Genomic DNA, 12,003 nt, shown 5'->3' with positions numbered 1-12,003 from the left:
CCCTCTCTCTCTCTCCCTCTCTCCCTCTCTCTCCCCCTCTCTCTCTCCCTCCCTCTCTCCCTCTCTCTCCCTCTCTCTCTCCCTCCCTCCCTCTCTGTCTCTCTCTGTCTCTCTCCCTCTCTCTCCCTCTCTCTCTCTCCCTCTCTCTCTCTGTCTCCCTCTCTCTCCCCCTCTCTCTCTCTCCCTCTCTGTCTCTCTCTCCCTCTCTCTCCCTCTCTCCCTCCCTCTCTCCCTCCCTCTCTCCCTCCCTCTCTCTCCCTCTCTGTCTCTCTCTCCCTCTCTCTCCCTCTCTCCCTCCCTCTCTCCCTCCCTCTCTCCCTCCCTCTCTCTCTCTCTCTGTCTCTCTCTCTCTCTCTCTGTGTGTGTGTGTGTGTGTGTGTGTGTGTGTTGGAGGGGTTTCCTATTTAAAAAAATATTTTCTTTATATATGAAAATACTTGATCCCCACAAATTATATCATAATGCTGGAAGTCCAGGCAACCTGTTAACCCAGAGTGGCAGACCCATTATGTGGCATGGGAATCAGTGTGGACCCTTCAGCGACCCTGAAATCCTAAGTGTAGATAACACTTATTCAGTCTTTCTGTAAGAAACACCCTGCTTTCATGCTAAAGTGCTACAGTATGACCCAGAAGGAAGAAATAGAATCTCTCAGTTGTTGTTGCTAAGAATTCCTGTTGCCAAGAAAATCCATGCATGCTGTATAAACTGCTGGTTTTTCTAGAGGACAAATATCAGGGTTAAGACTGGGTTGCAGCCTCCTACAAAAACATAAGGCAGCAATGAGGAATGATGTGATCCTTTAGGGAAAGAAAACAAATACACAGGATCATAGGAAAGGCTTCAGAGCTAGGTTTTTGTTTTTTTTTTTTTTTTTTTAGATAGAATCTAGCTCTGTTGCCCAGGCTGGAGTGCAGTGACACAGTTCCGGCTCACTGCAACCTCCACCTCCCAGGTTCAAGTGATTCTTCTGTCTCAGCCTCCCAAGTAGCTGGGATTACAGGTACCCACCAGCATGCCTGGCTATTTTTGTATTTTTAGTAGAGATGGGCTTTCATCGTGTTGGCCAAGTCAGTCTTGAACTCCTGACCTCAAGGTATCCACCTGCTTTGGCCTCTCAAAGTGCTCGGATTACAGATGTGAGCCACTGCGCCCGGCCGGCTTCATAGCGAGATTTTGAATGCTAGAGTCTGTTGAAATTTTGTATTCTGTCTCTCTCTCTCTCTCTCTCACCCTTCCGAATATCTGCCCCATTTTCTTTACTTTTCTAGAATGTTTCCGTTGCTTTTCCATCTTGCTCATGCTTTTCAGTTGCAAATGTAGAATCTGTCCTAGCTAGTAGCTAGTTTCAACATAAAGGGAATTCCTTAAAGGGCCTTGGTTAGCCCACAGCATCTCTAGGAAAGTCACTGACTTGGGCTTGAGATCCATGCACCCAGGAGCACTGCCCCATACCCGGCTGCCTCCTGCGGGGTCCAGGCTGCCACTGCCCCGCTGTCTCTGAAGCTCGCTACGTGGCAAGCTTTGTTGCTATTGGTGTAGCCCTAGACACAGGTCCCTGCAGTTAGGATGGATGCCTGACCTGGTCCCACGTGCTGTGAGGACACAAGTGTCCTTATTCTTTGCCAGGGCTTTAGAGCAAGACAGACAGATACATCAGGAAAGTGCCCAGGCAGCCTGCAGCTGATGGTCTCCATCCACTTCATAATCTTTACTGTGTGCCAGGGAACAAGAGCCCCCGGTGCCCACCCTCCTCAGGGACAGTCCTGTGGAAAGGATAGACCAAACCAAGCAAGCAGACAAATATATCACAGCAATTGTACCAGGATGAAAAACAGCAAGGAAACCAGTAGTCAGTGTGCAGACAGCTCTTCCCCAGATGGAGCCAAGGAGGTCTTCCTGCGGAGGTGACATGTGGTTGAGATGGGAGCTGGGAAAGGTGCACTGGAAGCTGGGTGGGGCTCAGAGGGCAGCCTGGTGGTTTATTCGGCCTGGCTGTGTGTGCCAGGCACAGCCGAGGGCATTGCAGGAAGGGTGGCTCACTGCAGATGGGCAGAAGGGTCCAGTGCCTGCAAGGTCCTGGCATGAAGTCAGGACATATGGGTGTTGGTATGTGGTTTTGGTGAAGTGATTGAGCCCTACCACTCCAAAACCCGAGTTCAAGAGCTCACCCACTACTTATGAGCAGTGTGGACTTGTGGAAATTACCCTCTCTTATCCTTGGTTTTCTTTTTGGTACAATGGAGTTGATGAAAAGCATCAGCCTCAGAGAGTTTGAGGAAATGCATGTAGAGTGCTTAGGACAGGACCTAGCACACAGCAGGTGCCGAACCAATGCACACCGCTTAGAGAGGACTCAACGTGCTTAGCAATATTGCTGCTGGAAAGCCAGATTGTCCTTTCCTGATCAGTCAATGCCTAGGGCAAGAATAGAAAAGCACTTGGGATTTTCTTTTATGGGTCTTTTCTTTCCATCTTATTTTCATGTATCTCAATGTTTGCTGACGGTATTTGCTACACTTCTTGACTGTTTTTTATGTTCTAGGCACTTTTCACAAATATCTACTTAATCTTTAGTTCTCTATGAATTAAACAAGTATTTGTGAAATCCTTTTGGTGGAATTCTCCCACCTTTGTGAGTGTGAGCGTGTGTGTAATTTACATATCATAGAGTTTAAGTAAACTGTTAAATGTTACACAGCTATTGAGTGGTGTAGCTGGGGTTTGAACCAAAATCTACCTGGCTCCAAGTTCCTTCTCCTGATCAATACTAGGTTATTGGGTATCATGCGGTGAGGGTGTCTAAAAAGTCCTGAGCATTTAGATCCTTCCTGGATTTCTCAGGGACTTGTTTCTATTGACCAACAGGCATTGCTACCAGCAGAAGAGCTGAGCTTCACCCATCTCCGCCATTAGACAAAGGATTTGCTTGGTATTGCACCGGAACCTTCTTCTTGGAAATAATGCCAAAAAAAGCAATTCCTCGCAAATCCAGCAGTCACTAAAAAGACAGAGAACTATGTTTTTAAGATTGTCAAAAGCCACCCACCTAATCCGTTTTATTTGTTTCCTGTTCATTTTTTATTTTCTTCTCCTGTCTCCATAATCTTAATTTCCTCACGTGACAAGATTCTCCTTTAAATCTCTATTTAACATACCAATGCTTCTTGCAGAAGCCCTTATCTATTGTTACTTACAGTGCACATTCACTAGCCCTTGCCTGAGAGGGGCTGTGTACTGTCATTTCTGCGCCTGCCTTTGTAGGTTTCAGATTAATTTCTGCTGTGGTCATGTCCATTGGGATAATTTTATCAAGATTTCCTTTCTCTTGCCTTATTATTTGCTTTCCTGGTTACTTTATTAAATTTTAAAATGTCTTATTAAAGTGGCTTTTTTTCATTGTGACAAAAGTATAACTGTTCTAACTTTGCTCTAAAAACTTGTAGAACAAACTCTTAATAGGGCCCCCCCACTGCCAGGGACATGAGGCAGCACTGGGGGGGAGTGTGGGGAAGAACAGCTCTTACTTTTTATTCTAAATGTTTTGATATGGCTTTAATTATTTATAACCATCACAGACTATTTGAATAAATTGTTTTAAGTAATAAAACAAGTCTTATAGATCTGATGTTATTTTTATAAATTTTTTTTTCAAAATCAGGCTATGCTTTTCAAGACAAAGATATATAACAAATCATTTGTGAAATAATTTTTTAAAATTGTGCATTAAAAAGATGGCTAATGGCAATTCCAGCACTTTGGGAGGCCAAGGCAGGCAGATCATGAGGTCAGGAGTTCAAGGCCAGCCTAACCAACATGGTGAAACCCCATCTCTCCTAAAAATACAAAAATTAGCTGGGCATGGTGGTGCACATCTGTAATCCCAGCTACTCAGGAGGCCGAGGCAGGAGAATTGCTTAACTGGGACCCAGGAGGCAGAGGTTGCAGTGAGCCAAGATCACACCACTGCGCTCTAGTCTGAGCTAAAGACCAAGGCTCTGTCGAAAAACAAAAAAGAAAGAAAAAGAAATAGAAAGAAAGGAAAGGAAAGGAAGGAAGCAAGGAAGGAAAAAAGAAAGAAAGAAAAAGAGAAAGAAAGAAGGAAAGAAAAAAAAGAAAGAGAAAGAAAGAAAGAAAGAAAAAGAAAAGAAAAGAAAGAAAGAGAAAGAAAGAAAGAAAGGTGAATATGGGAGTTTCATGGAACCCAGGGATATGGCTTAATAGAGGTTTTTAAGGCCACTTGACGTAACTATAGTTTGCAGCTCAAATAGAAGTTTTATTGGGTTCTGTTATTGGATCATTCAGTGGGGTAGAGGTAGAGCTGCCAACTCCCAAATTAACACTGTAGATTGGCATCTAATGTAAGCAAATGACTTCCAACTTGGCCATCAACTGAAAACCACATGGAAAGACAATTTACAAACTCTCTGGAGGCTTTTTGGTGAGTTACTGATTGCCTTTTGGAAATGGACAGACAGAGCAAGGCGACAGAGAAAACCCAAATATTTGGTGGCTGCAGCTCTTTTAGTCTTCACAATCCATGAAGCCCTCACCTGGGCAGGTGTCCACCTGTTGCAGGTGGGCAGGTAAGCCTGCTCACTGGTCATAGAGGCAGGACATCTCTGGACGGAAAATGAGCCTGTCTTGGAGAGCGACCCCTCATGGTTGGGGAGCCTTTTTGCACTTCACAAACATCACTACCTCCTCCTCTCTGGGCACCTCTCTGTTTCCAGTCATCTAAATAGAAAGGAATCCTTTAAGATACAGCAGCCAAAACTTGTCTTCCCCCTCCCCCCCCCCACTCACACATCAGATGTGGGTTTCTTAAATATAAATCTAAAATTAATGCATTCAAGCTTGGTTCCTTGGGGGAAAGCTGGAATAACCAGCAAATGTCAAAATGTTTTCTCCAAATATCTAAATCAGTGGAAAACAAAACGATACGCTTTCCCTAGGAATTACCTGGCCACTGGTTTTCCCATAGACGTGATATGTCTCCTTATTGCTCCCTAGGGTGAATCCAGTTGGAAGCAGTTTACACTGAGGATCTCAGGCACTTAGAGGGAGACACCATTAGTTTAATAAGAGAGAGTCCCGAGCCTGAGGGTTCTGAAGGTGGTCCCTGGGGACTCTACGCAAATTGCTTAGCCATTGTCTCATGAATACGACATATTTCTGTAGGTCTGGAAAAGACTTGGTAACACCTCCAGAAATGGCCTCCTTCTCTGGGTAGTACCAGTTAACCTCCAGAATCTAGTATAACTTGAAATCTTTATTGGAATTATCCAAGCCATTACCCTGCTCGCTGTATTAGCTCTGCCCTCAAGCGCTCTTGACAGAGTATCAGGGGAATGAAGAGCTTTGTCAATTGGAACCCAAGCCTCCTGATCTTAATTAGAGATGTGCCAAAGTACCTGAATTTAATGGGGGAGGTTGGCAGGCAGTTCTCTTTCCACCCCTCTTGCATTTAATGACTTCATTACTGATGACTGTCCACAGCAATGCAGAAATTATATATGCTCTGCAGAAAAGCAAAAAGGTTGAAATGAAGTTGCTTTTGCATAGCAAGTTCCATGCCTGGCTTTGCACTGTTTGCAAAATGGGGAAAGCCAAGATGTTAGCATGCCTCCTCCACATATACCCTGCCACAGCTCAGCTCAGCCCAGCAGCCTGGCCTCGCAGGCCCAGGAGGGGCCCCATACTGAAGGTGGGGAGAATGAATTATTCATATGCTCGCTCCTATCCACAGATAATTCAATATTCTGCTCTCAATAATCTTTTCCAGCGTTATCTGTATTCATCCTCTCATTCTGTAAAGAAGGCTGCTAAGTAATTGTTAAATATCTCTCCTGCTCCCTGAATAAATTGGAGATACAGAAAAATAACAGGGATATGATTGCAATGTATTCATTTGGTCATGTTTGCCCTGATTTAGTGGGCACAGCAGACAGCTCCAGCATTCCAGAACTATTGCCATTCACCAAGAAGGGTCAAAGTCACACTTTCTTCCAACTGTTTTTTGCAGACACTGATGCTCCTTAAAGCTCCCTAATAACCCATCACTCTGCAGCAGGGACACCAATTCTTAGCGTCCAGGTGTCTTTTCCACTGAAGAGATATCCACATAAAAATTCTGACAGTTTTCTTCTTTCATTTAAGCTAAACATTTCCATTTGAGACAGGCCATTTTAACCATTACATCCATAGGCTTTGTACCGTGAATTTGCAGATTCAGTATTTCCCAGGCCAAGCAACAGTTTGTGCATAGAGTAAATACAGCTGGAGGAAACTGTGTTTATAACACTTAGTTAGAGGGAGTAAAAAGCTCTGGGTACCTATAAGAAAGGTAAAAGTACCCAGAGCTACTGCAGAAGACGGGGGCAGAGGACATGATGAAAATGATGGCCCTGTTTATAGGAAAATCACCTGGAAAAGCAATTGTGGCTTTAGCCTTTGCACACGCAGAAAACTTTCAAGGAGAGTGACTTAGGCCCAGGAGGATGGGCTTTGACCTTGTTCCTAAAGGAACCAAGCCCTGAAACTTGGGGGGATGAGATTCCTGTCTGTGTCATGTTCCCTGTCTCTATGTGCTCATGAGTCAGCAGGGAAGAAACCGGGTGTGCTGGAAAAGAGCTCTCTGGGTTTGGGGGATCTGCTGGGGCTTGCAGGCGGATAATGGGGGGCCGGCAGCTGGTTAGGGTGAAAATAGCCTCAGAGCACGGCGGGCTGCTGACAGCCCCCTGCATCCGCATTGGGTCTCCAGTGTCATCAAGGTTGTTTATCGAGTGTCTGCCCAGGGTTGGCCTTGTGCTATAACAAATATACTGAGACACTTAACACTTCTCTTCCTGAGAGCTTAGTCTATGACAACAGGGTCACAGATATTTATAAGCACATGTAACTATTAAATAAATACCTGCTGAGACCAATCTCCCTTGCTATCAAAGCCTTTCTCTGCCTTTATTCGCCTGCCTTTTGGGTCAGGTGCAACGGGTCTTTGGTGCAAATCCTTCTGAGCACCATGTGGTGGCGCTGCGTGGCGCTGCTCTGCTGTCTTGGTCCAGGCGCTCTCCCTGGCGCTGAAGTACAGGGTGCTTTGGTTTAAACCGTTTTCTCAGCCAGGGTGGTTGTGCCGCCCGCCCCGCCCCCTATGGAACATTTGTCAATGTCTGGGAACGTTTTGGTGCCACAACGTGGGAGAGGCTGCTTCTGGATACAGTGGGTGGAGCTCTGGGATGCGTCACGGGTGCATGAACATCATACATGCACGGCACAGCATCCCCTCCCGAGGAATCTTCCAGTCCCACAAGTCAGCAGTGTGGAGGCCTAGATGTCCTCACTGATGACGGGGCTGCCCCTTCAGCTGTTGCTGGGCTGAAGACCTGCCTGCCACCTGCCAGCAGCAGTTCTTTAACTTCTGTGAGACTCCTTGCCTCACCTGAAAAACGCATACCTGGGGCTCCTCCTCGTGGTTTTCGGGGTCGAGTGAAATCATGCTTGTGAGTACATACAGAGCTATTATTCCTGGCTCCTGTGAACATGCAGCCCCAGTTGGCATCATTATTGTTCCCATTTCGCTTTTAAAAGTCCCAGCTGTATATGCTGCAATATACCCTCTCTCAGCTGCCTGTTCCCTGTCCCTCCTCAGCTCAAGATCCCTCACTGGCTCCCCACTCTACCCGTTTGCAATGGGCACCACTCCCTGTTTGCCAGGGAAGCACCCGGTAGCTCGGCCCTCACTGCCCGTTGTGTGATGTTTCTGAGCCAACTGCTGCTCAGCTTCCTCCAAGGAAGTTGCTGATGCTTCAGAACTTCTATTGGTGCCAGGCAGTATGGGGGACTGGGGGTTTAGAGAGATATGGCGCGTGCAGGGGCCTCCTCACCTGGCATCAGCTGGGAGGCCTTCACTCATCTCTCTCCTGTGCCTACACAGCCCCACCTGGGCATCACAGCGAGCCTGGCCTCCTCTCAGACCTGTGTTCCTGTGTGGGGCGGGGTGGGGTGGGGTGTGGTGCATGGAGGGCCCCTCCTTCCCTCCCCTGAGTCCTTCCCTGATGGAGACAGCTGCTTCTCTCCTTGTGGAAATACACTCCGGGGTGTGGGGGGCTAAGGAACTTATCAGGAGATACTAGTGACCCTCAGGAGGTCTGGTGTTGCCACATACTTGGGAATGAGCTCCAGGGCAGAGAAAACAGCCTCTGTTATCTGACACTCAGAATCTGCTTAAAAGGCTGCCTGTTCCCAAAGACTTCCCCACTGTGCAGCTGGCCTTTCATTTGCTGCAGCTAAGGGACCTGCCATGCCCCTGCTACCTTCCTGCTGACAGGGAAGCTGGGCTGTGGGTGGTGGAGCCCAGGCCCAGCCCATCAGGCCCCCAGATCATCCTCTGGTAAGTTCCGTCAGGTCCTCTGTCTTGGGTCACCTGTCAACTCCTTCCATAGGCCTTACCTGAGCATCTGACAGAAAGGCGCCTTTACATAGTCACTCTGCATCATGTTACCTGGTTCTGGTTTGTCTATACTGTTGTCACCATCTGAGATGATCTCACTGACTTGTCCCCTTGTGATTCCTGTGAGCTCTGCATGGGAACAGGACGTTTTCATCAGAGTATTCATCAGAGTATTCACAGGGCTCAGCTGAGGACCTGGCATGCCGTAGGTGCTCAGTAAGTACATACCGACTGCACTTGAATACAGCAAAGACTCTCCTCCTGCCCCATGGAGAGGGATGGGATGGCGGAAAGTGACATGGAGCAGGGGAAAGGCTGGGCTCTTGACCTCATTATCTCTCTTTGTGAAGGCTCCCCATGATTGAGACTGGGATCAGGGCAGGCTGTCATGGGTGTGGCATAGTGACACCCTCAAGATTGAAGGATTCTTCTCAGATTCTGCAGTGCCAAGGTCTCCGCTGAAGGTTACACTAGTATTCTGAGAGATGGGGGTCATTCTTGACTAGGCAGGTGTGCCCATCACTCCATGGCTCTAGGTGAACATTTGCTGTGTTCAGGAGTCTGGACCACAGGTCACAAGGAGCAGCAATGCTGCCACCAGACATGGCTGGGAAAACAGTGGCCAAACATGTCAGTCTGTGGCAACTGGCAAAGGACATAGACTGAAGACATGACAGGTGAAAGATTGCCCCAGCCCCCGCTCCGTGTCCCCAGGCCCCCACTCCGTGTGGACTTCCAACCCCAGCTCCTCCCTGTGCTGCAAGAAAGAGCCCCTGTCATTTAAATCCACAAAGTGGATTGTGAGCAGCCTGTGGGGTTTCAGGGCTGGTAAGAACATCCGTGTTCATTCCCTGCCTCTGGACAGCCTCATTCCCTGCACCTTGCACCTTGCTTTTTAACTGACCGTTTGTGCAAACCGATTTTCCCACCTACGTCCTGTCTGACCAAAGCCCGGTGACCTAGCAGGTGCCCAGTCCCTGGAGCCTGCTGTCACACCTCCAGAAAGCATCCCATTCCTATTGGCTGCAGCAGGGTTTGCTTAGAAGAAAATTTCTCCAAGTGGGATTGTAAATGGGCCTTCTAACATTGATGCTTCTTAAACGTCAGAGCATTTCTACTCTATTCGTAAGTGTGAGTGTTGGTGGCATTAGTAGGTTTTAAAGTCAAGAGCTCAGGAGTGAAATATTGGAGGAGGCTGCAGAAAAATCTTAGAACTTGGGATCATACAGACCCTGTTTGAATCCGGGACCCACCATTTGCCAGCTCTGTGACTTTGGGCAATTTACATCACTTCTTTGAGTCCATGTTTTCCACCTATAACATGCAGATAAAACAAGTATTTCACAAGGCTCATAGCTGCAAATTACATGGAGTGTGACTGTGTTTCTGCCTGCCCAAAATTTCCTTCTTCTCTGCTAAAAGGGCCCTCCCTTGCTGTGAGGAGTACATTTCACTTGGTTCAATATTCCAACCTTCTCCTAGGAATAGGCAATGACCTGGCTTGGCTGAACCAATCAGCTCAGGGATATATATGTGACTAGGTTAAATCAGTCAGCTCAGGGACACACATGTGACCAATTCAAACCAAGCAGCTCAGGGGTGCACACGTGACCAACTAGAGCCAATCAGCTCAGAGATATACATATGACAAGACCAAACCAAACAACTCAGGGAGGCTCACGTGACCAGGATGAACCAATCAGCACATGAATGCACACATGACTGGACCTAACTAGTCAGCTCAGGGATAGGCACGTGACCAGGTGGAACCAATCAGCTCAGAGATGCGTGCATGGCTAGCAGGTCAATCAGGATTCCCGTTAAATTGTTTCCTGGTGAAACCATCAAGCCCATGATGAGGGAGGGCTGGAGCCAGGGATGTTCTAAGAACACATAGACTGGGACCTCCCTTGAGTCCCTGAACTTTGCAGATACATAAGCAGGTTTATTTCCTCTCCCCCATGCTAGTCTGAATTGAGCATTTCTGCATTGCACCCAAGAATGCATTGTGTAGTGCGGGGCATGGAGGGTGTGCAAGGACGGGAGTGGGCCCAAGGCTCTGGGAGGAGAAATGTCATTTTCTGGTCACCATGCACAGGCATTGGAGCAACTACCTGGAGGTGGGCTGAACGGCCCTTCACAGTCACTTCTAAAGGCCGCCCACTCCTTAAATTTCTTGGAGAAACCAAAGGCACCTCCATGAAGCCTCAGCTCTCAGCCACTTAGTGGGATGCAGACTCTCATCCTTGAAATGGGCATTGAGCAAAATGCATTTCCTTAGTGAAGCTCCGGAGAGATCTCCTCACCTGGGAATTCCCCATTCGCCAATAGAGGCTAATGAAAGCACTTTCACTACCAATTCCTCATGTAATTCATTTCTTCTCAGCAATGTAGAGCATGGTAACATATCCATGGATTGCAGGCAAAGAAAACTTTTGCCTTTCCTGAAAAAGAGACTTTGATACTCACATGCATATGATCAAATCTTGATGTAACTTGAGTCAACATTTTAGGGTCAGAGTGTACTGGGTCCCTAGAAGCCTTGGTATGGGAGGCAGGAGCTGTCTTTCTGATGAGCTACATAAAAGTTAAGCTAGCCGAAGCCTTCGCTGAGTAAGTGACAATTGGTAAAGTCTCTGAATTTCAGGAGCCTAAGTAAATTGAGTGTGGCACATAAGGGCTCACACCGAGTCTAGTTTCATAGGGCTTGACAGTTGAGCGTCACATAAATGGGACTGACAGTACCAAGCCATGAATTATTCCTGCATAATGACGTTCTTTGAGGCTAAGACAAAAGCTGTCATTATTTCATTACTCTTCTGTGTCTTATTTATTCAGGGACTGCTCTGCAGAAACCATGAGAAAACATTTTCCTTTCCCCCCATACAGGATTGCCTCCATCAGGCAAAAATGGCCCGCTTCCAATCAAAGCACTCACAAATCAATTATCCCCAGAGTGATGAAAATTCCTGGAGGTCACTGAAGACTGAGCTTGAGAGGGAAATCTGATTTGTCTCTCCTCGGTTCATTAGCTTGGAGTGTTTGCACCTTCACAGTATCCTTGCTGGAGGGTCTTCAACCTTTTCCAGAGAAGTCACTACTTCTGATTTCCCTGAAGACTTACGACTGTTGATGAGAAACGACAGAGGCTGGCAGGCTGAGGACACCTTCTCTCGGTCATTTCGGGGACCTTGGTGAGGAGATTCTGTCAGTGAGGAACATCTTGGAGATTTACCTGTTGGTGCAGGTGGTAGCCGTCCCTCTGGGGTCTGAGGCTCTAGATGTGGCTCGTGGCTCCTTGTTACTTCTGGTGATCTCAGTATGTGGAGGGAAGTGGCAGGCATATACCCAGGCCGTGTACTTGCCAGTGAGGCAGATGAAGCACTTTGGGGAAGTGTTTTAAGAAGATCAGTGGACAGTGGTTGGGTTTCCTGGGAAGTCTAGTACAGGGCTCAGGAGAACAGGGGCTACAACCAGACTGGCTAGGTTCCCACCTCTGCTTCTCACCAATTAGGTGACTGGGTGAGTTACTAGGCTGCTCTGTGTCTCAGTCT

The sequence above is a fragment of the Sapajus apella genome, unplaced genomic scaffold, assembly GCF_009761245.1.
Source record: "Sapajus apella isolate SASKATOON/1434 unplaced genomic scaffold, GSC_monkey_1.0 scaffold96, whole genome shotgun sequence".
Classification (NCBI taxonomy): Eukaryota; Metazoa; Chordata; class Mammalia; order Primates; family Cebidae; genus Sapajus; species Sapajus apella.
Note: the sequence above shows the minus strand (reverse complement) of the source record.